This window comes from Schistocerca serialis, chromosome 5 (genome assembly GCF_023864345.2).
Source record: "Schistocerca serialis cubense isolate TAMUIC-IGC-003099 chromosome 5, iqSchSeri2.2, whole genome shotgun sequence".
NCBI lineage: Eukaryota > Metazoa > Arthropoda > Insecta > Orthoptera > Acrididae > Schistocerca > Schistocerca serialis.
In genome coordinates this window covers 437532591-437559234 of record NC_064642.1, presented here as the reverse complement: position 1 = coordinate 437559234, position 26644 = coordinate 437532591, and positions in this window count along the sequence as shown.

Here is a 26644-nt window from a genome sequence, read left to right as displayed (position 1 = left end):
TCACTCCTTATATAATTGAATAGCCACATGCCAAAATGGTCTCAGTCAGGAAATGTCGAAAATGGACTTAACCAAATTGGTGCATTGCTGAATGATACCCGTATCTCTCAATGCCAGAGGCACTGAATCAGATCTTCGTTTGTGGTGGGAAAGATGCTAAAGAGATCATGTTATGTGCTATAAAGACTTCAGCCACTGACTGAAGTTCTTCTAGCACGTCACGGGAATACTGCCAGCAAAAACAAGAAAAGCTGCACGTCAATACATTGAAAGGTCACCACTAAAAGAAAGTCATTACGCTGGCAAAGGTATAAAATATTTACATACCACACCTAACATTCTAATGAAGTGTAAGTAGCTTAAGGAGAACCATACCGAGACGAAGGTCATGTTATGCAACATTTTGCGCTTTTGGATGCCTTGAAGGAGACTGCAACTGTACATGTGAAGAGATGAAGGTGAAAATGAGAAGCACTCACCTTAACGACGTTGCAAAACAATGTGGAACTGAGGAGCTACTGGTTCCCAGGAGAAATGTGCAAAAATTTTCCAATAAGCTTGCAGAAGAAGCCAAGTGATCGGAAGAACCTCGAGTACTAGCCACTACTTTTAACTACATGTAAAATTTCCAAATCTCACAGATTCTTTACCGTGATGAAATGTATCGTCGGTCTGATGTATTTCGTATTCATGAGGAATGAAAAATAATATGCGAGGGGATTTCAATAAGTAATTTTAGTTATGAAAGCAGGTTTGCTATACACTACTAATTTCCCACTGTTTTGGCTGTAAATTCAATATTTCAACGTATTCTCCCTTCAGGGAGCAAAAAGCTATGTATAGTTTGTACCAGACGGCAGTTAATAGAGTCGAGGGAAATGAAAGGGAAGCAGTGGTTGGGAAAGGAGTGAGACAGGGTTGTAGCCTCTCCCCGAATTTATTCCATCTCTTTATTGAGCAAGCAGTGAAGGGAACAAAAGAAAAATTCGGAGTAGGTATTAAAATCCATGGAGAAGAAATAAAAACTTTGAGGTTCGCTGACGACATTGTAATACTGTCAGAGACAGCAAAGGACTTGGAAGAGCAGTTGAACGGAATGGACAGTGTCATGAAAGGAGGGTATAAGATGAACATCAACAAAAGCAAAACGAGGATAATGGAATGTAGTCAAATTAAGTCGGGTGATGCTGAGGGAATTAGATTAGGAAATGAGGCACTTAAAGTAGTAAAGGAGTTTTGCTATTTGGGGAGCAAAATAACTGATGATGGTCGAAGTAGAGAGGATATAAAATGTAGACTGGCAATGGCAAGGAAATCGTTTCTGAAGAAGAGAAATTTGTTAACATCGAGTATAGGTTTAAGTGTCAGGAAGTCATTTCTGAAAGTATTTGTATGGAGTGTAGCCACGTATGGAAGTGAAACATGGACGATAAATAGTTTGGACAAGAAGAGAATAGAAGCTTTCGAAATGTGGTGCTACAGAAGAATGATGAAGATTCGATGGGTAGATCACATAACTAATGAGGAAGTTTTGAACGGTATTGGGGAGAAGAGAAGTTTGTGGCACAACTTGACTAGAAAAAGGGATCGGTTGGTAGGACATATTATGAGGCATCAAGGGATCACCAGTTTAGTATTGGAGGGCAGCGTGGAGGGTAAAAATCGTAGAGGGAGACCAAGAGATGAATACACTAAGCAGATTCAGAAGGATGTAGGTTGCAGTAGGTACTGGGAGATGAAGAAGCTTGCACAGGATAGCGTGGAGAGCTGCATCAAACCAGCCTCAGGACTGAAGACCAGAACAACAACAACAACATTCTCCGATTAATGCGACGACCTTACCAGCTTACTGGGAGGGCCGTTATGTCCGCATGGTAGCACTCTATTGGTCGATGTCATACCCAGCGTACTGGTGCATCAATAACTTCCCCATCCTCCACGTACTGCTTCCCGTGGAGTGTGTCCTTCATTGGGCCAGAGAGATGGAAGTCGGAAGGTGCGAGATTCGGGTTGTAGGGTGGATGGGAAAGAACAGTCCAATGAAGTTCTGTGAGCTCTTCTCGTGTGCACAGACTTGTTCGAGGCCTTGCTTGTCATGGACAAGGAGAAGTTCACTTGCATTTATGTGGCGATGAACATGAAGAAGTTTCTTCTGTTTCCGAAGGGTAGCACAATACACTTCCAAGATGATCGTTCCACTATGATGGAGGACATCAAACAGAAAGATCCTTTCAGAGTCCCAGAAGACCATTGCAGTGACTTTACTGGCTGAACGTGCGGGTTTGAACGTTTTCTTCGAAGGAGAGAAGGTGCGCCTCCTCTCCATGGATTGGCGGTTTGTTTCCGGTTCAAAGTAATGAACCCATTTTTCATCGCCTGTGACGGAATTCGACAAGTTACGAGCAACTTTGTAGCGCACAAGCAGTTCCGGAGAGAAGGTTCTTCGCTGCTCATTATGGTCTTCTGTTAAGCGCCGAGGAACCCAACGGACGGACAGTTCTGAGTACACCATCTGGTGAACGTGTGTGTCTCCTGAAGTGGGATTATTCCACAATGTCCTACAACTAATTCAGCTCTTTCACAACAGACAGTGGCCAGGAGAAACATGTGTTGTGTGACTTATTGAACGGGCCTCGTAGATATATCTTGAAGGCGATGGGAAACAGGAGCCCAGCGAAGTATGCTCTGTGCTTTATAAGCTTCCGCTGAGCTTTTCTTTGTCAGTCTTTGAGTTACACTTGCATTCCGAGAATTGTGGAGGACAGAACAAAAATCGTATTATATCAAGAACGCTATTGGCAACGAGCGGCTGTAACCGGTTGGAGAAAATTGAACATTATTTCCGTGTCAATTGAAATTTCTTTTTGCTTTGTGACAAGGATTCCAGGATAATCAAAAGAAAACTTAGAAAGCTTGACTTTTTCTACACTATCACTAACTAGCAGAGCGCATAACAAATTCCGGCTAATGTCAAACATTTCTTGTGGTAGAAAATTTTTAGTAATTTTTTATTATTAAAACCATTATTAAATGCATGTATCAAGACAAAAAAACAGCATCTATAGTAGGAAACCCCAAAACAGGCTAGAAGAATAAACTTATTTTATTTGCACAAGCTTTATTTCTTCACAGTGTGAAACGAACCCTGATATCACAGCAGTATTATGCATTGCCGAAGCTATTTTCAGAAGAATATGAATAACTGTTTAAGCGTAATTACGTTTTTATTAGTTTTCTCGAAACTAGGCTGCTATTACAAAGACCCTTTTTAACAAGTAGCGATTCGATTATAGTAGGGCTGACTTTAGTCTCTCATATCTTATGTTGTTTTATAGTAATTTATCCTATAGGAAACATAATCAGTACTGCTTAAATATCACAAATATACCTTCTATTTACTAATTATGTATAACCGACGATTCTCTTTCATATTGGAAAACAACGTTCACCAAAGAACTTCTGTATCGATACTATTCAAATTTCAATTTATATTTAAATTTATAATTATAAATAAAAAGAAAAGAATGGGACAGAGAAAGAGAGGTGAGGAAGCAAAAAGCAGTTTGGCATTTGAGAGTCTCGTTAAATGTGGCACGATAGCGGATTTCCTAAATCAAAATTTAAAGTCACACAAATCGTTAGAGTAATATTTCAGATGTATCATCAGCAGCAATTACCAGCGAAAATTTGGCTGGCCTTATTAGTGGGTGTTTGATTGAATCGCATGATAAGCTGCTTATGAAGCGGAATATAAATTAATTTTTAATAACTGCTAGAACATACCTCGGGAAATAACCCATTAACGGCATGTTATGTAGCCACATGATGTTGCTAGACTCCCTTGAATGAATTCGTCTGTGTGTATCACGTGACATTTAAAATCCTTCCTTTATAGCTGATGATGAGCGATTTCTTGCTATCTACGAAAAGCTGGTTGGTATTTACAGTACCTCATTTTCACGAACTTTTACTAATGCTATAAAAAAATTGAAAGATAGTGATGAGCAAATAGAAATTGCCCGGAAAGATGAATCCCATTTCGAAGGATAAGACAGGATGCTATCGGCACTAAAATCTTTAGCATTAATACATTATTTTCATAGTTTTTGCTAGCATTTTAATTTCGTCGTGTTTCAATTTCTTGAGTTCGCGTATTATGCGATGTGAAAACGTGAACTATATCAACATGTATGTTCCTTCCTGTAGATTCACAGTGATATTCTTCTCCTTAACATGGTTTTGAATAACTGTCAGTGGTTACAGAATTAGAACACCCACACATCAAAATCACATGGAAAGAAGAAGTGCATACTCTTTATGTGTTAGTGCTACTACCCACCTTTACATGGCACATCGTGCTATCGTGCTATCGATGAAACGAGAGATTTACTATATAGATGCTGTGGGTTAACTGCAAGCTTCCGTACATTTATTTAGCAACTTCCTTTGTCAGCTGTTAATTTCAGCTTTTGAGCCATCGCCTCTGCATCTAGTTCACGTATTTCCTCAGCTTTCCTCACTAGGTTGAGCGCACATGGTTTGGATCTCCTGTAAGAAATGTCATTGGGAGTACTATATAAACGAGGTCTTCTTTGTGATCAAGAAGAAACAACTTTTTTCTGTTACGGATATTTAAAAACTGCATTTATTAGATAAGGAAATAACTACACAAAACGCACCGATGGGTATGCTTCAGCATCTTAAAACCTAGACTGATTTCACTAGAGCTGGTAAAGAAAATGGAAAAACGCTAGATGGAGCGGAAAATGAGGAAAGCATGGATCAATTTTCACGATAGTTTGTAATACATGAACCACAATCTGAAATAAGATACTACTGAAATAAAACTCCCAAGCAGCCATAGAAATGGAGTTGGCTGTGCGATGGAAGGTACGTGTATGCCATAATGACAAACAAAAGTAATTTTATTTAGCCTCTTATAATCTATGAATCTCACTCGATAACATACACAAGTAATGTGTAGAAAGAAGCTAAAGAACTGATATTATTTTAAATCCATACCCTGAGAGGGGGCTGAGCCGACTGTTCATAGAAGTCAATATTTAGTCAAATGAATCCAACTCCGTAGAAGACTTCAGAAAGAAACGAATATGCTAGAAACCATTTTTTTATATCTTTATGTACTGGTTAATAATTCGTCTGCAAATATACTCACTGGACAGCGTTTGTATATGGATTTCAGGTAGAACATTTTTATCTGCAATATGTAACATTAATAACCCGTAAGTAAGAATAGTTATCTTTGGACATAGTCTAGTATATCATAATGCAGAGATGACACGTGTTTAATTTTTTCCTTCGTTTCAAATATTGCCTCAGCATTTCTGTTTAAAATTAAAGTGATGCTGTAAGTTTTGGCTATAATTGTTTCATTCCATACTATGAATATTTGGTTCCTTTCATTCGTCGGGGAAGAGCGTTGTACTGTTTTAAGTGCTTTGTAATTTGAGAAAAAGACTCTGGCAAGTAGAACGTTAAGGACATCATTAAAATCCAGAATATGAGAATTATTAAACTTGTATTACAGTGATTGCTAGAGGCGAAAGTCTGAAAAGTGTCCAAAGGTACAGTCATAGACATACTCGTACATCCTCGCCGGCTGGCGGACACCAGAAAGACTGCTGTATAAGTCTGTCAGCTAAGGCGGACAATAAAACGGCCGCAGCTCAGAAAACTAAGTGTGGCCATATGCAAGATTTGAAAACATTATAGAATGCGGAAGTTTCTGGAGGAAGTGTTGTCTCCTTCCAGAGCTAGTCATGTGCTTTCTGAATTTGTGGTCTAGTGACAATCCGGCTTACCTAGTTGAGCGGAATGGATGTAGTATGTGTTTCTGCCTGCTGCGTAAGCACACACAAATCGTTTACTTCCTCCTGCCGGCATTAACATGACGCTGTAGTGCGACGGGAATACGGCGAATCAGTGTAGAAAATCAACACAGAAATTCGCGTTTAGAAACGGCTTTCCTAGGCCAAGAGCACTCGAAGTGGCCAAGATTCCAGCTGCCAACATTGTGGGAATCCAGTTTTCAGTCACAAGTAGTACGAGCTGTGTGAAACTTATTAAGTATGCTACGTGTGACAAGCTTCTTCGGGAGATGAAACAAGGACTCGGCTTCTGCCACGCTTACAGAAATGTTGGCAACTTCGAGGTTGACCATGCTGGAGTGAGACTATGGAAAATAAGCGTATTGGAACTACCCTTTGAACTCCCGGCAGCCGACGTCATGGCGCCACTACACCCGTAAGTCACGGTATAAGAACGCATGTCAGGAAAGTGGACCAAATTTCAGATCTGTCCAGTCCCCAATGGAGCACGCCAAACGTGAATTCAACTCCGACGACACGTACCATTACACCTTCAGACAGGAGGCCGCCGAGTCATAATTATTTATGACGGCTCTGAATGCCGCAATGAGGATCTACGTTTCGAGTGCCTCCAGCGTTCGATTACACAACTTAAACACACAAACCGCATAGGTGGTATCTCCATCGACGCCAGCGATCCTCTCAGTGACTTATGCGGCGGCACTCACAACCTCTCCACCTGTCCCGACACAAGAGTGACGTTGCTATACCGGAAGAACCCGCCAAGGACCGACACCTGGTCGATCTGTCAGCCTCGCCAGTGGCGGACATTCGAACTGAAACCTTAGTGTTGGCGAGGCGAAAGCCAATGCCATCGTCCAATTCAGAAGGCCACACACCATAACAGCGTTCACCACTCGTTGGAGAAAGAAGAACCATCCTGCAGGACACTAGCTATGAGGCTAACGCTGTTGATACCGACACCAGTCTTTCTGAACAGACGGCACGACAGACATTGTCATCAGCATGAAGGATCCAGTGCTTCATGCGAACCTCTCCATCGCTTCCTGTCAATCACTACGACCTTAAGAGACATGAACAGACTTCTCTCCTCACGTCATGAGCCGAGTGCTTCGATACCAGGCAGGGCCCGTTTCCAGGGCCCGCTGAGGTCTCAACAACAACGGGAGGGTCGCGGGCGGCGGGATATGACGTCACTTGCGATGTCTGCTTCTCTCCAACATGGCCTTGGATAACCCTGCCAAACCACCAGACCACCAGGTTTACTGATTGGTTACGATGAATATCAACGTGGTTAGCTCCCCTGCCAAGACCCGCCTCCTGAGAGAAACAATACGAGCCACAGCAGTCGAATTCGCATTGTACAAGAAGAACAAACGAACACAGTCCTAGACTGCTGAGGTTATTCAACGCACGTGATACCTGGTGGTCCCGCAGACACTGGCGTCGCACTCTCCGCTCGGGGTATCACAGATTATCGTTGACGAAGCGCCGATTAGAAGAAGCTGTAGTCCGCTCGCGCCAACACGACCAAATGCCCACATAGGTAGCCACCACACACGACATTGTGACGGACATGTGCCGACATTGCCGACGGTCAATCATACGCCTTACGACGCGAGACAGTCGCTCCTACACAACTCAAGCCACCGTAGTGAAAGCCACTGAGGATCACTTTTGTCATCTCTAACAAGAAAGAACTGTAGATGACGAGGCCACTGCAGAAGGATTACGGCCAGTGAAGTGCACTATCGACATGGCAACAGCGATGGCAGTAACGGAAGAAGTCTCGCGTTAGGATGTGGCGGATGCCTTGAACAAGGGTGAAGTCAATAAGTCTCACCAGCATTTTGGGTTACCAATCGAGTTTAATGACACCTTCCATGACTGAATCATGACCTAGTTGGTTACAGTGTTCCCCAGACTGCATTGTACCACCTACTATTGTCAAAGGACTTCTCATAACTGCAAGCGGGAGCGGAACTGGTCGAAGGGGTGGGGGGGGGGGGGGATGACAACATGTAAATGGCAATTGGCGACTGCAAGGACTTAATAACGATCGCCTTCGATACAGTTCACAATAGCTACTTCCTGTACGTGATAGGCCATATGGTATTTCCTCCCAAGCCTTATTGACATCCTACAGCAACTTTTGGCAGCAGCCATCTCTCAGATCCACGTCAATGGACTGACGGGCGGCCCAATACCAATTAAGTGGTCCCCTTTGTACCTACCTTTATGCAATCGTGCTTTAGCCATCCCATGGTGCTCTCGACTACATGATATCTGGGGTCATAGCGCTACATCATCTTCCGCTATAGAGGGTACGCTAGTTCCTTCCATCAGTGAAATCCACAGCAAACATGGAAACTATCGACCAGTCGTCAGACCTTCCTCATGGGTCATTCACTGTAGTGACTGCGTGGTTTGAGGCGCCATATCACGGAGTGCTCGGCCCTCAAGCTGAAGGTTCGAGTTCTCCCTCGGGCATAGGTGTGTGTGTTGTTCTTAGCATAAGTTAGGTAGTTTAAGTAGTGTGTAAGTCTAGGGATAGATGACTTCAGAAGTTTGATCCCTTAGGAATTCACACACCTCCCTGCAAAATGCCCGATGGAGGTAAAAGACTTTTTTACCACTCTCCTGCGAACCTTTCCGCACAACGTGGTAGGAACCAAGTACGCATCCGTCCATTAGCCACAACTGCGGGAAACGATACACCACCACTTGCAGACCACTACCATGCACGCAATGTGGTATCAAGTTATCAGAAAAAAGGAAATATTCGACGAGACACCGGCTCCATGCTGTCGCATTAACGAACTCCGCCCTTTCCCGCAACTTTCACCACCTGGATCCGATGAGCATTCCTTCACATGCGTGTCGTCCTGCGTTTTCGACTGACTCGGAAGATCTTAGCTGTTTACGTCTGCATCCCACCGGGCGTTACTTGTCTCGGACAGTCCTCTGTCCGGATGACTATTACTTCGCCCGTGCCTAATACCATGCGATTACGTGGCTCAAAGGAATGAACATCGACTATGTCTTCAGCCAAGGGAAGAGAGTAAAGCTTGACTACTCGTGTTACCTGCAAACCGCTCAGAACACTCTTGAATGCACACCGAGGTACTGTACGATTTTCACGAATCATTTACACAGTGTTTTCCTTAACCCTTCCCTTAGTTTGGGAGCACCGGTGTCAATCTGACTACCCGTGTAGCATCTCATTGGACACAGGAAGAGAGAAGATAGGAAGTCCTTGCTGGATCGTAATCTGTTGGCTCATTGGGCATCCCTATGCAATATTGTTACTGGTGCGTTTATGTTTACTTCTTACGAAGAAATTAACGGCTGAACGGGAACAAAAGACGTATACCGGAGCAAAGGGAAGTGTAATCATAATATTCTCCATACGAACCGTTCTCGAGGGGTATGCCCATCAGAACTGATATTGGATGCCAAAACTGAAACATCTTTCGCTCGCAGTGTAAGAAAAACGATTAACAAAACTGCATCACACGTTCCTCCTACAAGATAAAGCACTCTGATAACGTTACGAACAAACAATCTTCGACTCTCGGAAGTCTACTGGTCTTAAACACTCTAACTTTTACCTTACCTGTTCTTTGTCGAATAACCGCTAAGAAAATTTCTTTCAGACGAAAATGTAGTCCAAACCTATATAGACAACATATTTACCAAGAACCCATAGGTTTGTACAGGCGTGGAATGGGTAAGCACCTCATCAATGAAATCCCTTGGTAGATTAAAACTGTGTGTCGACGGAACCTCGAACACGGGGCCTTTGCCTTTCGCGCTAAAAGTGCTCTATCGACCCTTTTCGCTTTAATTTCATTTTTCCGTTACTTTTCGTGGCATTTGGTATGGATAGACATCACATGACGACCGTTGATGTTCATTCACTTAGTGTTTTAATTGCAGAAGGCAGCCAACACTCTCACCAAGCACGCTGACCTAACGTGCCAGCATGACTAATCCACCCAAGCATAATACACGACGCGTCCTCACAGCTTTACTATCGCCAGTACTTTGCCTCCTACTTTCCTAACCTCACAGAATTTCTCCTCCGAAACTTGCAAGACTAGTACTCCTTGAAGAAAGGAGATTTCGGAGACACGGCTTGGCCGCAGTCTGGGATATGGTACAGAATGAATATGTATGCCAAACCGAGACTCGACTTTGGGACCTTCGACTTGGAATGTACAGGAAGAGGTACTGGCGGATGTACAGTTGTGAGGGCTGGTCGTGTGTCGTGCTCGAATAACTCAGTCGGTAGAGCACCTGCACGCAAAAGACGAAGGTCCCGAGATGGCGTCGCGCATTAACCTGCCAGGAAATTTGGTACATGACACACTTTTCAGAAGAAGAAAGCTTCAGCTCATCTGAGACACGTTCTAGATAATGCAAAAAAATATACAGCATCTCCCACAATGAATGGTCTCTATTTAGAAATATATCAGGAACCATCATACACAGCAAAAAAGTCTAATAAACTTGAGATCTGAGATGCATACATAAACCCTAGAGCACCTAAGGCGTGAATATGTTATTATACTACTAAACCATCGTAAATTTTACTGCTCCACATTTTATTGAAAAGAAATCATAACTTAGAGGATACGCATTAGTTAATTACAATTATTTGATCTACAATGATCTTTTACATATCAAATTAATTACAGAATGTCCTGTTTTATACCCTACTGCAATTGTAGATTTTACAAGGCTTTTGGTAAACTGGGGTTGAGAGCTATGAGCACAGATTTACCTACTATAGTGTGAAGCAAACCTCTTCTACTGCATATTCTTGGCTTTCTATTATCTGAGTGGTGGTAGCATCGCCCAATATTAGAAAAAATGGTATGGTAAAACTGAGCTCTAAAATGTGTACATTAAGAGGTATGAGAACTTGTTTGATAGAAGATATGCATCCACAGAAGCGAAGGCAAACAACTGATCGTAGCTCTTAAGATTTTCGCTTTAGAGCCCATGTTTACTGGACATTTTCTCTGGTTTTGGTGCAGACTATCACATTCCAGAATTTGTAAGCAAAGAGCTTCCGGTAGAAGAGATTTGTATCACAGTACTGAAGATGAAGATGTGCTTGTTGCTCTTATGCTACCAGTTTTGGAGCCCCTGATAACTAGACATCTTCTCTTAGAATCACTGTTCCTTTCTCACCCATGATTACTGACCATTCCTCGTACCACAGCCCCTACTGTTGATAATTTCTCTCTGATGTTACCAGTTGGAAAACGCTCATAAATTAAGTATTGTATTAGTATTAATGAAATACAACGTACCACGATAACCTTATGACGGAAGTATGTTTGGTAACACTAGCGCATCTATATCCAGAAAAATTAGTAGTCTCTTACGCAGTATGGACTTATAAACAATCTATATTTACTTGCTGTCATGTGTCTTACTCACGTAGATGGGAAATGTTGTATTTTGTAGATAAAACTGCATTTACTGTTACCAAATATTACGCAGACAGAAGTGGAAACAGGCATCATCAATTGTGAAGTATTATGAGTTTTTTAAGGTCACACTATGGGGTGCTGAATGGACGGAGACTACCTTCGACTAAGAAGATTTCTTAAGATTTCCTTATAGATTTTTCATGTCGATGCTTGCAACTTTGTTGCAGACAGACTAGAAATCTAGCCTTAACGAGTTCAGAACTGCGTACCAAAGAAGTCTTTACTTTACAGGCCGCCGTGTTACATCATGACTAGCAAGGAGCTGCTGTATCTGTTTCTCGCTTATTGTTACAATAGTGGCTAAAGAGAAAGTGAAAGACAATGTTAGGTGCAGTTTACGTGGAGAAAGTCTCTCCTGGACACAAAACCATAATTTGAGAACCCTACGTCGTACCTGAAGTGCAGATCACACTGAGTATGTAATTGAAAAGCACAAGAAATTGGCGAATTTGGCAAGTTAATTGAGGGTAACCAGGAAGTAAATCGTTGGTCACAGAGTTTCAAATTTTATTCAGCATTGTTGACTATATTCAGCTATTATAATACCGGGAAGAATTGCAGCTGATGACTTCGTTGAAAGGTACAAGAAGTCACTACAACTTACGTCCCAAAGACGCAGCTGTCGAGAGTCGGATTATTCGAATTATATATCAGTTAGCTTTATTTGTATTTCTGTACCCATATTTAGGGCCTCGAGCATTATCGACAGTGAGATTCAGAAGCACTGAATGCGTAATAAACATCATAAATCAATAACTGTGTTAATTATTTGTGTTTTTCTGTCTTTAGTGTATGAGAAACTGAAAAGCTCGTTCACCAGATTGGATTCACATTTCGGAACGTTCCAGTGGTTATACTGCAAACACTAGGAGTGGACCACACATCTGTTTGATCATTATAGACTTTCAAAATATTGTTAATAAGAACATTTTCAGTGGTACTATCTCCAAAGCTTAGGAACACAAATGAATAGACAACAACACAGTGTTATTACAAAACATGAACATACACATAGAGAGATGTTAATCTATGAATAACGTACAGTTTCATATCAAACAAGGTTACTCTGTGACCAAAAATGTGAGCCCAAAGAATAGCGGAGGTAATCAAACCAGATAATATGAAATTAGACGCAGTAGTCAGCAGACCTTAGAACAATAAACGCAGACACTGACAGTAGCGTCTAGAACTACCCTTAAACCAAACTGTCATTCAGTCTCTAAATATTGAAAGCATACGAAAAATCATGTGCTCGTGATGATAAAAATGTTACAGCATCTTATGCTTATTCAATGAAATCGAAAATGTATGTTGAATAGCTTTTCAACGCACATTACGCTTAAAACAGAGAGAACCAAGAAGAGAGTGGGCTAATTTTTTATGTATAACTTCACAGCCCGCACAGAGTTTTGTAAATTTTGTTCCTGCAGGGTTCACACGAACGACTCCCTTAGACTACCACAATATTCGTATGAGAATCATGGAATTGTAGTGCGATGGCCGTGGTAGTAAGTGATTACCACTGACGAGCGGTTGGGAGTAAGATCATGTCAGCGACTGACAACGCTGCCGTTACGAGCACCTGTTCTTTTTAACCTGCAGAACCTATAGAGATCATGCCCTTAACATCCTTATCCAACCAAATATCTCTTAACCCCCTATACGACACGAAGTGGTACTGCTAGTACGTTTCATGGAAGCAATTTGTATACCAGTAACGTTAGAATGTCATCAGATTGATTGCCATGGTGCTCTATGGCATAACAAATTTATTCCAGCCTTATACTCATGGAATATTCTGTGTTTTATTTTCATGTGTCACTCTTGCCAGTTCCTATCTATAACCCATCACGAGTACACAGGGTGGTCCATTGATTGTGACCGGGCCAAATATCTCACGAAATAAGCATCATACGAAAAAACTACAAAGAACGAAACTTGTCCAGCTTGAAGGGAGAAACCAGCTGGTGCTATGGTTGGCCCGCTAGATGGCGCTGCCATAGGTCAAAGGGATATCAACTGCGTTTTTTAAATTAGGAACCCCCATTTTTATTACATATTCGTGTAGTACGTAAGTAAATATGAATGTTTTAGTTGGACGACGTTTCTCGCTTTGTGATGATGGCGCTGTAATAGTCACAAACATATTGATCACAATTTTACACGAACAATTGGTAATAGGTAGGTTTTTAAATTAAAATAGAGAACGTAAGTAACTCTGAACATTTTATTTCGGTTGTTTCAATATGATGCATGTACCGTTCTGAACTTATCATTTCTGAGAACGCATGCTGTTACAACGTGATTACCTGTAAATACCACATTAATGCAATAAATGCTCAAAATGATGTTCGTAAATCTCAATGCATTTGGCGATACGTGTAACGACATTCCTGTCAACAGCGAGTAGTTCGCCTTCCGTAATGTTCGCACAAGCATTGACAATGCGCTGATGCATGTTTTCAGGCGTTGTCGGTGGATCACGGTAGCAAATATCCTTCAACTTTCCCCACAGAAAGAAATCCGGGGACGTCAGATCCGGTGAACGTGCGGGCCATGTTATGGTGCTTCGACGACCAATCCACCTGTCATGAAATATGCTATTCAATACCGCTTCCATCGCACGCGAGCTATGTGCCAGACATCCATCATGTTGGAAGTACATCGCCATTCTGTCATTCAGTGAAACATCTTGTAGTAACATCGGTAGAACATTACGTAGGAAATCAGCATACATTGCACAATTTAGATTGCCATTGATATAATGCGGGCCAATTATCCTTCCTCCCATAATGCCGCACCATACATTAACCCGCCAACCTGATATTCCATTGTCGCAGCCATCGTGGATTTTCCGTTGCCCAATAGTGCATATTATGCCGGTTTACGTTGCCGCTGTTGGTGAATGACGCTTCATCGCCAAATAGAACGCGGGCAAAAAAGCTGTCATCGTCCCGTAATTTCTCTAGTGCACACTAGCAGAACTGTACACGACGTTCAAAGTCGTCGCCATGCAATTCCTGGTGCATAGAAATATGATACGGCTGCAATCGATGTTGATGTATCATTCTCAACAGCGATATTTTTGAGATTCCCGATTCTTTCGCAACTTTTCTACTGCTGATGTGCGGATTAGCCGCGAGAGCAGCTAAAACACCTACTTGGGCATCATCATTTGTTGCAGGTCGTGGTTGACGTTTCACATGTGGCAGAACACTTCTTGTTTTATTAGACAACGTAACTATCCGGCGAACGATCCAGACACTTGGATGATGTCGTTCATGTTGCCGAGCAGCAAACATAGCGCACGCCCGTTGGGCATTTTGATCACAATAGCCATACATCAATACGATATCGACGTTTTCCGCAATTGGTAAACGGTCCATTTTAATGTATCACGAAGCAAATACCGTCTACACTGGCGGAATGTTATGTGATACCACGTACTTATACGTTTGTGACTATTGCAGCGCCGTCTATCACAAAGCGAAAACAGTGGTCCAACTAAAACATTCATTTTTCTTTACGTACTACACGAATATGTAATACAAAGGGGGGGGGGGGCGGCTTCCTATTTAAAAAAAACGCAGTTGATATCCGTTTGACCTATGGCAGCGCCATCTAGCGGGCCAACCATAGCGCCATCTGGTGTCCTCCTTCAAGCTAGACGAGTTTCGTTCTTTGTAGTTTTTTCGTTTGATGCTTATTTCGAGAGATATTTGCCCGGTGACTATCAATGGACCACCCTGTATAACTGCGTGAAGTTTGTGTGTGATGGTCCACAGAAAAGTGACGGAATAGCAAAAGAGAACACAGTGTAGTGGTCTTGGTCACAATAGGAGAGGTTCACCTGCGGTCTGAACGGGGAGATTGTCTACCGAAAGTCCGCTGTGCTTGAACACTGTCAAGTGCAGATGCAGCTGTATCAGAGTTCTTGATGATGTTTAAAAGGTACAAATATGATTTACATTATCGTTGTTCGCGTTCGTAATGCGTAGTTTCGAGTCAGAGGAGTGTCAGAAGACGATTTGTAAATTTGCTGGTATAAAGTTACTTTATTCTGAGGTTGTGAACGTTAAGTGTGAGTGTTGCACATCACCTGTGCACACTGTTCGTGGAATAACTGTGAGTAAAATTTATTCATTGGAGTGAATGTGTTAAGTTATTGCTTAATTATTAAAGTGTCGTTAGGTAAAGTAAAATTTTATACTAGTTTTCTTTGTGATGTGGTCAAGAGCACCATTCACGCCAATTTTGTTAGTGCAGATTAAGGGGGTAGGACGTCAAACGGGCCGACTTGGAGCAGGAGAGGCACCACACGACATTTTTTAATTTCCACTGTCTATACTTTTACAAATAAATTCTTAAAACTTTGACAACACGACCAGGAAGGAGTCAGGATTCAAACTCATAGCAATGTAAATTCAAAAGTATAAAAATAATTTTTTTAACGTATGAAATTTCATAATTTTTTTCAATTACTATTGGCTGCATTTGTTGCTATAGGTACACTTTTCTTCACAAGTAAGAGAGATTCTTCGATGAATTTTGCACAGCATACAAACCATACTTACAGGTGTATGAAGCTCTAGAATTTATTTAATTAATGAAAAAGTGAATGAGCTGTTACATTTTAAACTTTATGTTTATAAAAAACTCAAAATTTATGGATAATTACCTCAACTTCTAGCACAGTTTTTAATAGAGTTGGAAAATTCTAGAGTATAGTGCACCTGTAAGTATGGTTTGTATGCTGTGCAAAATTCATCGAAGAATCTCCCTTACTTATGAATAAAAATGTACCTATAGCAACGAATGCAGCCAATAGTAAGTGAAAAAATGATGACATTTCACATGTAAAAAAATATATTTTGTTATATTTTTGAACTTCCACTGCTATGAGGGTGAATCCTGGACCCTTCCTGGTCATTCTGACAAAGTTTTATGAATTTATTTATGAAAGTATAGACACTGGAAATTAAAATGTCCTGTGGTGTCTCTTCTGCTTCAAGTCGGCCAGTTTGACGTCCTACCCCCCTTAACAACTAGATAGCCAAGGTTTAATGGGTGTTTAAATATCTTAAATGCTTGCTGAAGAGAACAGGAGCCAGGCCTCAGTATTTTCACTGACTCATCAACTTTAGGCAGTTTTCTTTGTGACTTGCAATGCAGCTGCTGTGTTCGGGGTGTGGGTGCGTGGAAACTATTCTGAGACCACTTGAGTTCTGAGAGTCGGCGAAAATGCACTAATGTTTTCCAAAAGCGATTCTGTGGAGTGTGATACCAACATATCTGAAAATTTTTGTTCGATTTCAACATGTTCTTCATGCATGTGATTTGACCATGTGTGCATTAGTAGTTAACGTGTTACATAAGTTTGACGTTGGTTCAGATTTTATTTAATTTCCTGCAATACGATATACTGATTCTGTTGGCCATGAGGCATGTCGAACAATATAATTTAGAATATGTCGATGAGTTGTTTTTGTGAAACCTAATGGACTCCATGTGTTCCCACCACCGTGTATTCGTTCGCCTTCTCCGCGCAAGCCTTTTGTTTCAATCCCTTGATATGGAAAAATACCCTGTAAATGATAAATTCGTTACTTTATTTCAAATTTCAAATTTTGCGATGGACTTTATTTGTTGAGGCTATGCACACCAATTTACTTTGCTAAACTATATCAAATACAATGATTTTACTCGTAGTGTAATATAACTTGTGTACAAAGCTCATCAGGAATCTGTTTCGCTTTTATACAAAGCAGGCTGGCGCTAGTAGCCGCAATATCTGCCACATGCAAACCCTAACTCCAATCTATAGTTTTAATTACTTTTGTGTGATTGTGATGTTGCATACTGCTACGTGGAAGACCGATGTATTAATTATTGTGTGACGGAAGTTCCCTTTTCCTATATGGGAGACCAAACAACGTAAAATTCATAGCTTTAGTCGTTATTACAATGTGAAATTAATAACTATTGTCAATAGTGCATACGTAATTACCATTCTTAGAATCACTGTCATGTTTGCATTACCTGTAATGAGGCCAACGATTACCGCCCTTTGTACTGGACGGGTTGGTTAGAGGCACAAGTTGCGGTACCCGCAGCGTTGTTAAATTCGTTAGCTTTCAGGTTCCATGTAGAAACCGTAAATATCATTAAAATCGATATGTTGTTATCAATTAGTATCGCTGTACCAAAAACCTTTGGATCCAGTAACGGGATAAGGTGTGCATAAGGCGGGTGGTATCAACAGCAGCAGAAAATGGTTCGGTAGGAGTAGGAATCGTTATGAATAGGAAAGTAGGATAGAGAGTGAGCTACTGTCAGAAGGTCAATGGTATGGTTGTTGTTATCAAAATCGACTGCTAAGCAACATCGACTGCAATATTTCATGTATACATGCCAAAGTCGCAAGCAGACGATGAAAGATAGAGAAAAAGTCTGAGGATATTGAACGAGTAATTCAGTACGTAAAGGGAGATGAAAAATCGAATAGCCTTCGGAGACTCTAGTAGGGTATGGAGTATGGGAGAATATGGACGTGGTACTTGGAATAAGAGAGGAGAAAGAGTAAATGAGCTCTGAAATTAATTTCACCATGTAATATCGATTACTCTATCCAGGAAACCCTAGAGGAGGAGGTATACTCGGAAAAGGCCAGGAGATACTTCAGTTACATTACGTCATCGTCAGGCAGATATCCCAAAACCAGATATTGGCTTGTAAGGCGTACCCAGCAGCAGATACAGACTTAAATCAAAATTTAGTAATGATGAACAGTAGGCTCAAGCTTAGGAGACTAGTCAGCAAAAATCATTGCGCAAAGAAATGGGATGTGGAAGCACTTAGGAATGCAGAGATTCTCTTGAAATTCTCAGGCGCTGTAGATACTGTGACAAGGAATAGCTCTGAATGCAGTTCAGCTGAAGAGAAACGGACATCTCTATAAAGGGCAATTACAGAAATCGAAAGTGAAACTTAGGTGCTAGGAAGTTAACACCGAACAAAACCACGGATAACAGAAGACATAATTGAATTGATAGATGATAGAAGGAATTATGAAAAGGTTCGGGGAAATTCAGAAACAGAGAAACATAAATCACTTACGAGTGAAAAACTGGGAAGTGCAAGGAACCTAATGTGTAATGGCTACATCAAAAATGTGAAAGAATCGGAAGAGAAATGTTTGTCGCAAGCACCGACTCGGCACACAAAAGAAGTCGAAACAACCTCCGGTGAAATTAAAAGCAAAAGCACTAAAATCAAGAGTGTAGCGGGAATTCCTCTTTTAAATGCAGAGGAAAGGGCGAAAAGGTGGGAGGAGTACATTGCAACCCCCTATGAGGGGAGGACTTGACTGATGAAGTTATAGAAGAAGATACTGGAGTCGAGTGCATTTAATATTATCACACTGCCCCCTCATAGATGCCTTCCCCATATAGAAGAGATAGGAGATCAGGTATTAGAATCAGAATTTAGAAGAGCATTGGAATGCTTAAGATCGGATAGGACAGAATGGATAAATGGCATTCTACTGTAATTTTTAAAATCGTTGGAGGAAGTCGCAACAAAAAGACTATTCACGTTGGTGTGCAGAATGTATGAGACTGACGATATACCAAATACTTCCCTAACAACGTTATCCACAAAGTTCCGAAGACTGCAAGAGTCGACAACTGCAATAATTAATGCAAAGTCACTGGATGTATTCCAATCTCTGTCTTCTTATACAGTTTTTGCCCTCTACAGCTTCCTCTGTTACCATGGAACTCATTCAATCGCGTCTTAACAGATGTCCTATCATCCTGTTCCTCCTACTTATCAGTGTTTCCACATATTCCTTTCCTCTCCGACTTTGCATAGAGCTTCCCCACTCCTTACCTTTTCAGTCCACCAAATTTTCAATATCCGTCTGTAACTCCACATCTCAAATGGTTTCGATTCTTTTCACTACCAAACAATGCTGTACTCCAGACGTAAGTTCTCAGAAATTTCTTCCTCAAATTAAGGTCGATTTTTTGAAACAAGTAGACTTCTCTTGGCCAGAATCACCTTTTTTGCCACAGGTACTCTGCTTTTGATGTACTCATTGCCCCGTCCGTCATTGGTTATTTTAGTGCCTATGTAGCAGAGTTTCTTAACTTCATTTACTTCGTGACCATCAATCTTGATGTTAAGTTTCTCGCTGTTCTCATTTTTACTACTACTCATTAGCTTCGTCTTTCTTCGATTTACTCTCAATCCATATTCTGTATTCAGTAGACAGTTCATTCCGTTCAGCAGATCATGAAATCCTTCTTCACTCAGGATAGCAACGTCATCTGCAGATCGTTTCACTGATATCCTTTCACCTTGAATTTTAATTTCACTCCTGAACTTTTATTTCCATCATAGCTTCCTCGATATACAGATTGAACAGTAGGGGCGAAAGGCTAAATCCTTGTCTTACACCCTTTTTTAATACGAGCACTTCATTCTTGGTCGTCCACTCTCATTATTCCCTCTTTACTGTTGTACATATTGTATATAACCCGTCTCTCTCTATAGCTTATCGCTATTTTTCTCAAAATTTCGAACAGCTTGCACTATTTTACGCTGTCGAACGCTTTTTCCAGGTCGACAAATCCCATGAAAGTGTCTTCATTTTTGTTTAGTCTTGCTTCCATTACTAACCACGACGTCAGAATTGCCTCTCTCGTGCCTTTACCTTTCCTAAAGCCAAACTGATCGTCATCTAGCGCATCCTCAATTTTCTTTTCCGTTCTTATGTATATTATTTTTGTAAGCAACTTGGATGCATGAGCTGTTAAGCTGATTGTGCGATAATTCTCGTACTTGTCAGCTCTTGCCGTCTTTGGTATTGTGTGGATGACGATTTTCCAAAAGTCAGATAGTATGTTGGCAGACTCATACATTCTACGTGAATAGTCGTTTCGTTACCACATCCCCCAATGATTTTAGTAATTCTGATGGAATGTTATCTATCTCTTCTGCCTTATTTGACCTTAAGTCCTCCAAAGCTCTTTTAAATTCTGATTCTAATAATGGATCCAGCATCTCTTCTAAATCGACGCCCGTTTCTTCTTCTATCACATCAGACAAATCTTCCCCCCTCATATGGTCGTCTAATGTGTTCTTTCCACCTATTCGCCCTCTGCTCTGCATTTAACAGTGGAATTCCCGTTGGACTCTTAATGTTACTACCCTTGCTTTTAATGTCACCGGAGGTTGTTTCAACTTTCCTCTATGCTGCGTCTTTGCTTCATTTCTTTTTTGATGTCTTCACATTTTTCCTGCAGCCATTTCGTCTCATCCTCCCTGCACTTCCTATGTATTTCTTTCCTCAACGACTTATATTCCAGTTTTCCTGTGCTATCCTGAACATTTTTGTACTTCCATTGGCTTTAGGAAAGGTGAAGGCACCAGAAAGACAGGTCTGGCTTTGCGGTTGATAATGAAAGCAATGGCGAAGAAAAATCAAGCCACAATCCAACGATTTTTCGATCTGGAGAAACGGTTCAACATTGTCAAGTGGTGCAGGATATTCGCATTCTGAGGAAGATACGTGTAGCCATAGGGAACAGATGACACACAATATGTATAAGAATTAAGGGGGGAGCTACAGCAGTGGAAGGCCAACAACGACGTGCTCCGATTAAGAAGGGTGTAACACAGGGATGTAATCTTTCGCTTCTAATGTTTAAGCTGCACATAGAAGAAACAATGTGGGATATAAAAGAAAGGATATCAATTGAATGATTTTCTGATGACATTGTTGTCTGTAATGAAAGTGAATAAGAATTACAGAATCTTTTGAGTGGTATATACAGTCTAATGGAATATGGACTAACAAAGGTAGCATCAGGTCTCGGAATTCAATTCGGGATGAGACTTCGCAGATTAGTCGTACCTTCAAGGCTATTCACTCAAAGCAGTCTTAAAGCGCACTATCCAGAAAATTAAGAGGAAAAAATGGCTCTAAAGTCTTAAACGTAGTTCATAGAACTCCTATATGAGGGTCGTAAGTATATAAGTTATAACAACTATTATATAACGTTAATGACCTAATTTATCATCAATTGCAACATAAATAATTTTATTTTGCTTATGAAATGGCTGCCACAGCTACTTAAAATGTGAATCACACTCATCAATATTTTCTTTTTAAAAAGTTGAATAATTTCAAATGTAATTTTAATGGAGGTACATTAATTACTACTGTCTTAAAATCCTGAGTGCACTTTTTATTAAATAAATTTTTTTCATTATCATGTTCATTGTCAACTTTGTGCGTTATTTGCAAGCACTAGAATGATAATTCTCTTAAAAATATTGAAAAAAATAATTTTCGCATCTTGCACAATTTACGAAGGACAATTGTTTAAAGGAACAACGTTTTTTTTAAGAGTATCTGTTGTAAAACATACGCCGTTGACAGTCCTAAAGTCTTCTCTTTCATCAGAAAATCTGCAAGCATGCCCGGCATATCGTATCATTACTGTAAAAATTGGTGACGATAGGTGATGCTGGATTATTGTTTGCATTTTTAAACAGTCTTCGCGAGAAATTATTTCTCTATTTTTTCAATAAGATAAGAGCAATTTTGAATTCGATTTATCAGATGTTTTCTTGTCTTCAAAAATAGACGTCACATAGCTCTACACGTGGAATACATTCCGGAGGATTCACTTTAACTGTACATGTTGGTCATCCTGCAAGATTTCGCCACGTAGATCAGGCTCTGCCAGGCCACCGCAAGAGTCAATAATTAACGGCAACCGTTCTTGACCCACATAAGACGTTACAAACCGGTTGAGAAAGCCATTATACATTTCTGTCTTTAGCTTCCCAGGTTTGGAAGACGTTAGTACAAAGTTTTTATAAAGTTGCTCATATTCATTTTGTGGTATCACCGCCAGACACCACACTTGCTAGGTGGTAGCCTTTAAATCGGCCGCGGTCCGTTAGTATACGTCGAAAAAAAAAATGGATTAAATGGCTCTGAGCACTATGGGACTTAACATCTATGGTCATCAGTCCCCTAGAACTTAGATCTACTTAAACCTAACTAACCTATGGACAGCACACAACACCCAGCCATCACGAGGCACAGAAAATCTCAGGTCCTGCCGGGAATCGAACCCGGGAACCCGGGCGTGGGAAGCGAGAACGCTACCGCACGACCACGAGATGCGGGCAGTATACGTCGGACCCGCGTGTCGCCACTATCAGTGGTTGCAGACCGAGCGCCGCCACACGGCAGGTCTAGTCTAGCGAGACTCCCTAGCACTCGCCCCAGTTGTACAGCCGACTTTGCAATCGATGGTTCACTGTCTACATACGCTCTTATTTGCAGAGACGACAGTTTAGCATAGCCTTCAGCTACGTCATTTGCTATGACCTAGCAAGGCGCCTATTCAAGAACGTATTATGAACAGATAATGTTGTGAATCATGTACCGTCAAGAGCGACGTTCATCATCAATGGATTAAAGTTATGTATCAAACTAATTATGTCCGCTTTCTGTATTCTCATTCCTTGTCATGTTCCAGACCTCACGTCAGTATAGTTCTTCCCTCCTCACGCCAGCCTACGTGAGCTAAAACGCGTGCATCTCGACCTCCACTCTTAACACGGTCTTGGCTCTTCTCCCAACACAACACATTTACTCCTTTTTTTTAACTCGGCGACCAAAGTTACCGGTTGCCTCTTGTAAACAAACAAACACTCGACATAGGATGTTTTCAGACAGAGTGAGTGAATATAGAACGGCATATGTATGTGTCGTATTAAGGTCGTGTCTTTAGCCGAAAACAGTCTTGCTTCCTTAGACGGCCAGAACGCTGTTGTATATCCAATGATACTGACATACAGGAAATAAAAAACAATGAAAATTGAAATACTTTGTTAGAGAATCTTAAATACCGTGCAGTAAATTCCCGTCAGGTAAGTGTCGATAACAAAATCTTTGTTGAAATTCGATATCAGTATTAGCGTCAGGGTTCGAAAAGTGTCTGCAGCAGACAAGGTTTCTTCGATCGTCGCTGATCCTTTTTTTGAAACAAATCTTGTCACTGTGTGACGAATTCTGTGCTTATTCTTTAATCTATGAACGCAGCTGTCAGCAGCTTTAAATTCAAAATCTTTAAACTGTTGTGCTGCTGCTAAGGCCTGCTATCGTAAATTCCGTGTAGTAACTTGCTGATAATTTTCTCGGGCTTTAACAAAACGTTTATACGTCCAGGAACTGATACTTGCGTGCCTATCAAATTCATTGCATGATTTTTTTATTTGCCTTCTCTTCGAGACAAATTTACCTTCTATCTTAACAGGTGGCATCCTTCTTTTTTTTTAGTAGTTATCACGTTGGGCGAGTCTTTGCGATACCAACAACGTTAGTTTCTTAATCCAAAGAGAGACGGTATGGTTCTCTGGCCTCCTTTTCTTGTTGCTCATATTCATCCGATGAGCGGAGGTCTTCGTTCATTTCGAAAGGTTCACCGCACAGCTTGAATTTTCGTGTCACAAATATTTTTTCAGGCAAAGTGTTTTTAAAAATAGTTCAAAAGGCTCTAAGCACTATGGGACTTAAGATCTGAGGTCATCAGTCCCCCAGATTTAGAACTACTTAAACCTAACTAACCTAAGGTCATCACACACATGCATGCCCGAGGCAGGATTCGAACCTGCGAAATTTCTTTTTCCGACAACACTGCTTCACGACAAATTGTGATTGAAGATTATGAAGCAATCAAATTATGTGCAGCAAGCAAGCTTTGGTAATAAACAACCACATCTTTTAAAATCACCTTCGACACCTCACTGGATAATGGATCTGTAACTCTTGATACTTTCGCACCCGCCAGGTTACCCGAGAGCACTAATGCGCTGCTTCCTCGACTTGGGTAGACGTGCTGGCCCCGGATCGAATCCACCCTGCAAAGTGTCGGTGTGCCGGCTAGCCTAGATGCGGTTTTAAGGCGGTTTTCTACATCCCACTAGGTGAATACATGGCTGGTCCCCACGTCCCGTCTCAACAACACGACTCGCAGACACTTGAAACATTATTTACACTAGCCACAGACAGATGGGGTACACTGATTCCGTCCCAGGGTTTCGGGGTGGTGGCAGTAAGGGAATCCCGCCCCCCCCCCCCCCCCCTCAAATTAACCATGACAAATCCGATTGTAGCTATGCCGCCTCTGCGAAAAATGCGGGACAAGGCACAAGCTAAAGAAAAGAGCTCTTCGTACTTTCGCGATGTCTTCATAGACGTTTTTAATTCACAATAATGTTAAAACTGTGACAATATTTCATAATACAGAACGCTATAATATCTGTGAAAATCAGGAATAAACTGGCACTGTAGCAGGTAACGTCCACTGTTCGATTAGTTTCGTGTGGGCCTTCACACTTCCGGATCATCTGCCTGGTTATATACATTATAGTGCAGGAAGACACTGGTTCCTTGAATTTACAACGAACATTCAAATGGTTCAAATGGCTCTAATCACTATGGGGCATAGCATCTGAGGTCATCAGTCCCCTAGACATAGAACTGCTTTAACCTAACTAACCCAAGTACATGACACACACCCATGCCTGAGGCAGGATTCGAACCAGCTACCGAAGCAGCCGCGTGGTTCCACAAAGAATCGCCTAAAACCGCTCGGCCACAGCGGCCGGCCAACAAGTATTTATAACATTTCCGCAGCTTACGATATTGCAAAATTTTGTAATAAAAGTAATGAACGCTGTAATGTACCTCCATTAAATATGGATTTGAAATTATTCAACTTTTTAAAAAGAAAATATTGACAAGTGTAATTCACTTTTTATGTACTCTGTGACAGTCATTTCATAAATAAAATAAAGTTATTTATTATTTAACTGATAACATTCTAGGTTATTAAGTTTATTTAAAAGTTGCTACAATTCTTGAAACAAGCGACAAAACAGAATAAAATCGAGCCTGCTCGCGAGGATCAGACCCGAATCGGCCGTATTGCATTGTAGCACGCAACTGACTGAGCTACTGCACCTACAGGCTTGACTGCTACTTTTCATCGTAGATAAGGTGCGAATGAGCTGCGAGTATTTCTGCAGGGTCCATTTTCTCAGAATTTTCTGGATATTGTGGTGTAAGACTTTGTGACGGTACAAACCCCCGTTACTAGATTAATATTTCCAGTATGCAAAGATTGCTTTGTGGAGAGCGAGCGCGCTACATGGTGCGCGATTCGCGGAAGCGCGTGGCGCGCCCGGGCGAGATTTGCAACGGTCGGTGGGACGCCTCCGTCGACACGTAGCCCACAGCTTGGGGCATTGTTTGGTTTTTCGCGCATTACGCGAAAACTATGTAACTTACGGTGAAGAGCGATGCGGCAGTGGATTGTGGCCAGGAGTATGCACCTTATGAAATATCGATCTTTATTTCAAGTCACTAGACGCAAAAGTAATAGTAACCTCAAAATCGGTTAATAAAACGAATACTGAAAGATAAATAAAAGTAGTAAATAACAACTTACAGGGATGAGCGGGTACTCATTAAAAACGTTTCGTCATAGCAGATCGAGTGGCGTAGTCATATGTTATGATTTATAAATAATTAAGCCCGTAAAGACCAATAAACAAAGTTTGAGGGGAAATTGTTTATAAAGTTCAATAGAAAATTCAAAGGACGGCATTATATATAATAGTTTGGCTGGCATCACACGTATTTTAAACTAGTTAAGTTGTACTATACACTTAACTTCCAATAGTTTTCATTGTTTGCAAATTATTATTAACATTTATCGCTCATAGGTTATTAATTATTACAGATATGAACATTTTGAGCAGCGCAATGTGTAGATCGCTTTAGGTTACGTCTAAAAACGGTACTACTTGCAGTTCTACGTTAAAGCACAGTAAATAAGATGTACTTTTTAGGGCGGTTCCGATGGTGTAGTTATTTCTGTCGAGGGATGGATGTATGACAATTTGTAACCTTAACTGGTGAGACGTACTTGCATAACGAGGGGGTTGATGTCCGAGCCTATATAAGCGAGCGGTCATCTTGGCCAGCGGCAGTCGTTGGTCAGTCGTTTTGGAGGGTGGGTGGCGAGCAAGCTCCACTTGAGGGTGGCCCATGTGGTCATGTTAGAATTCTTTTTCGCGCCGATTTATTTCGACAAAGAGTATTATTTAAGAGTGCAAGCGTGCAAGCACATATTTGGTGAACTGGAAGTGCTACGATTATTTGTGTGAGTGAGATTTACGAGGTATACATCGACGTAAGAG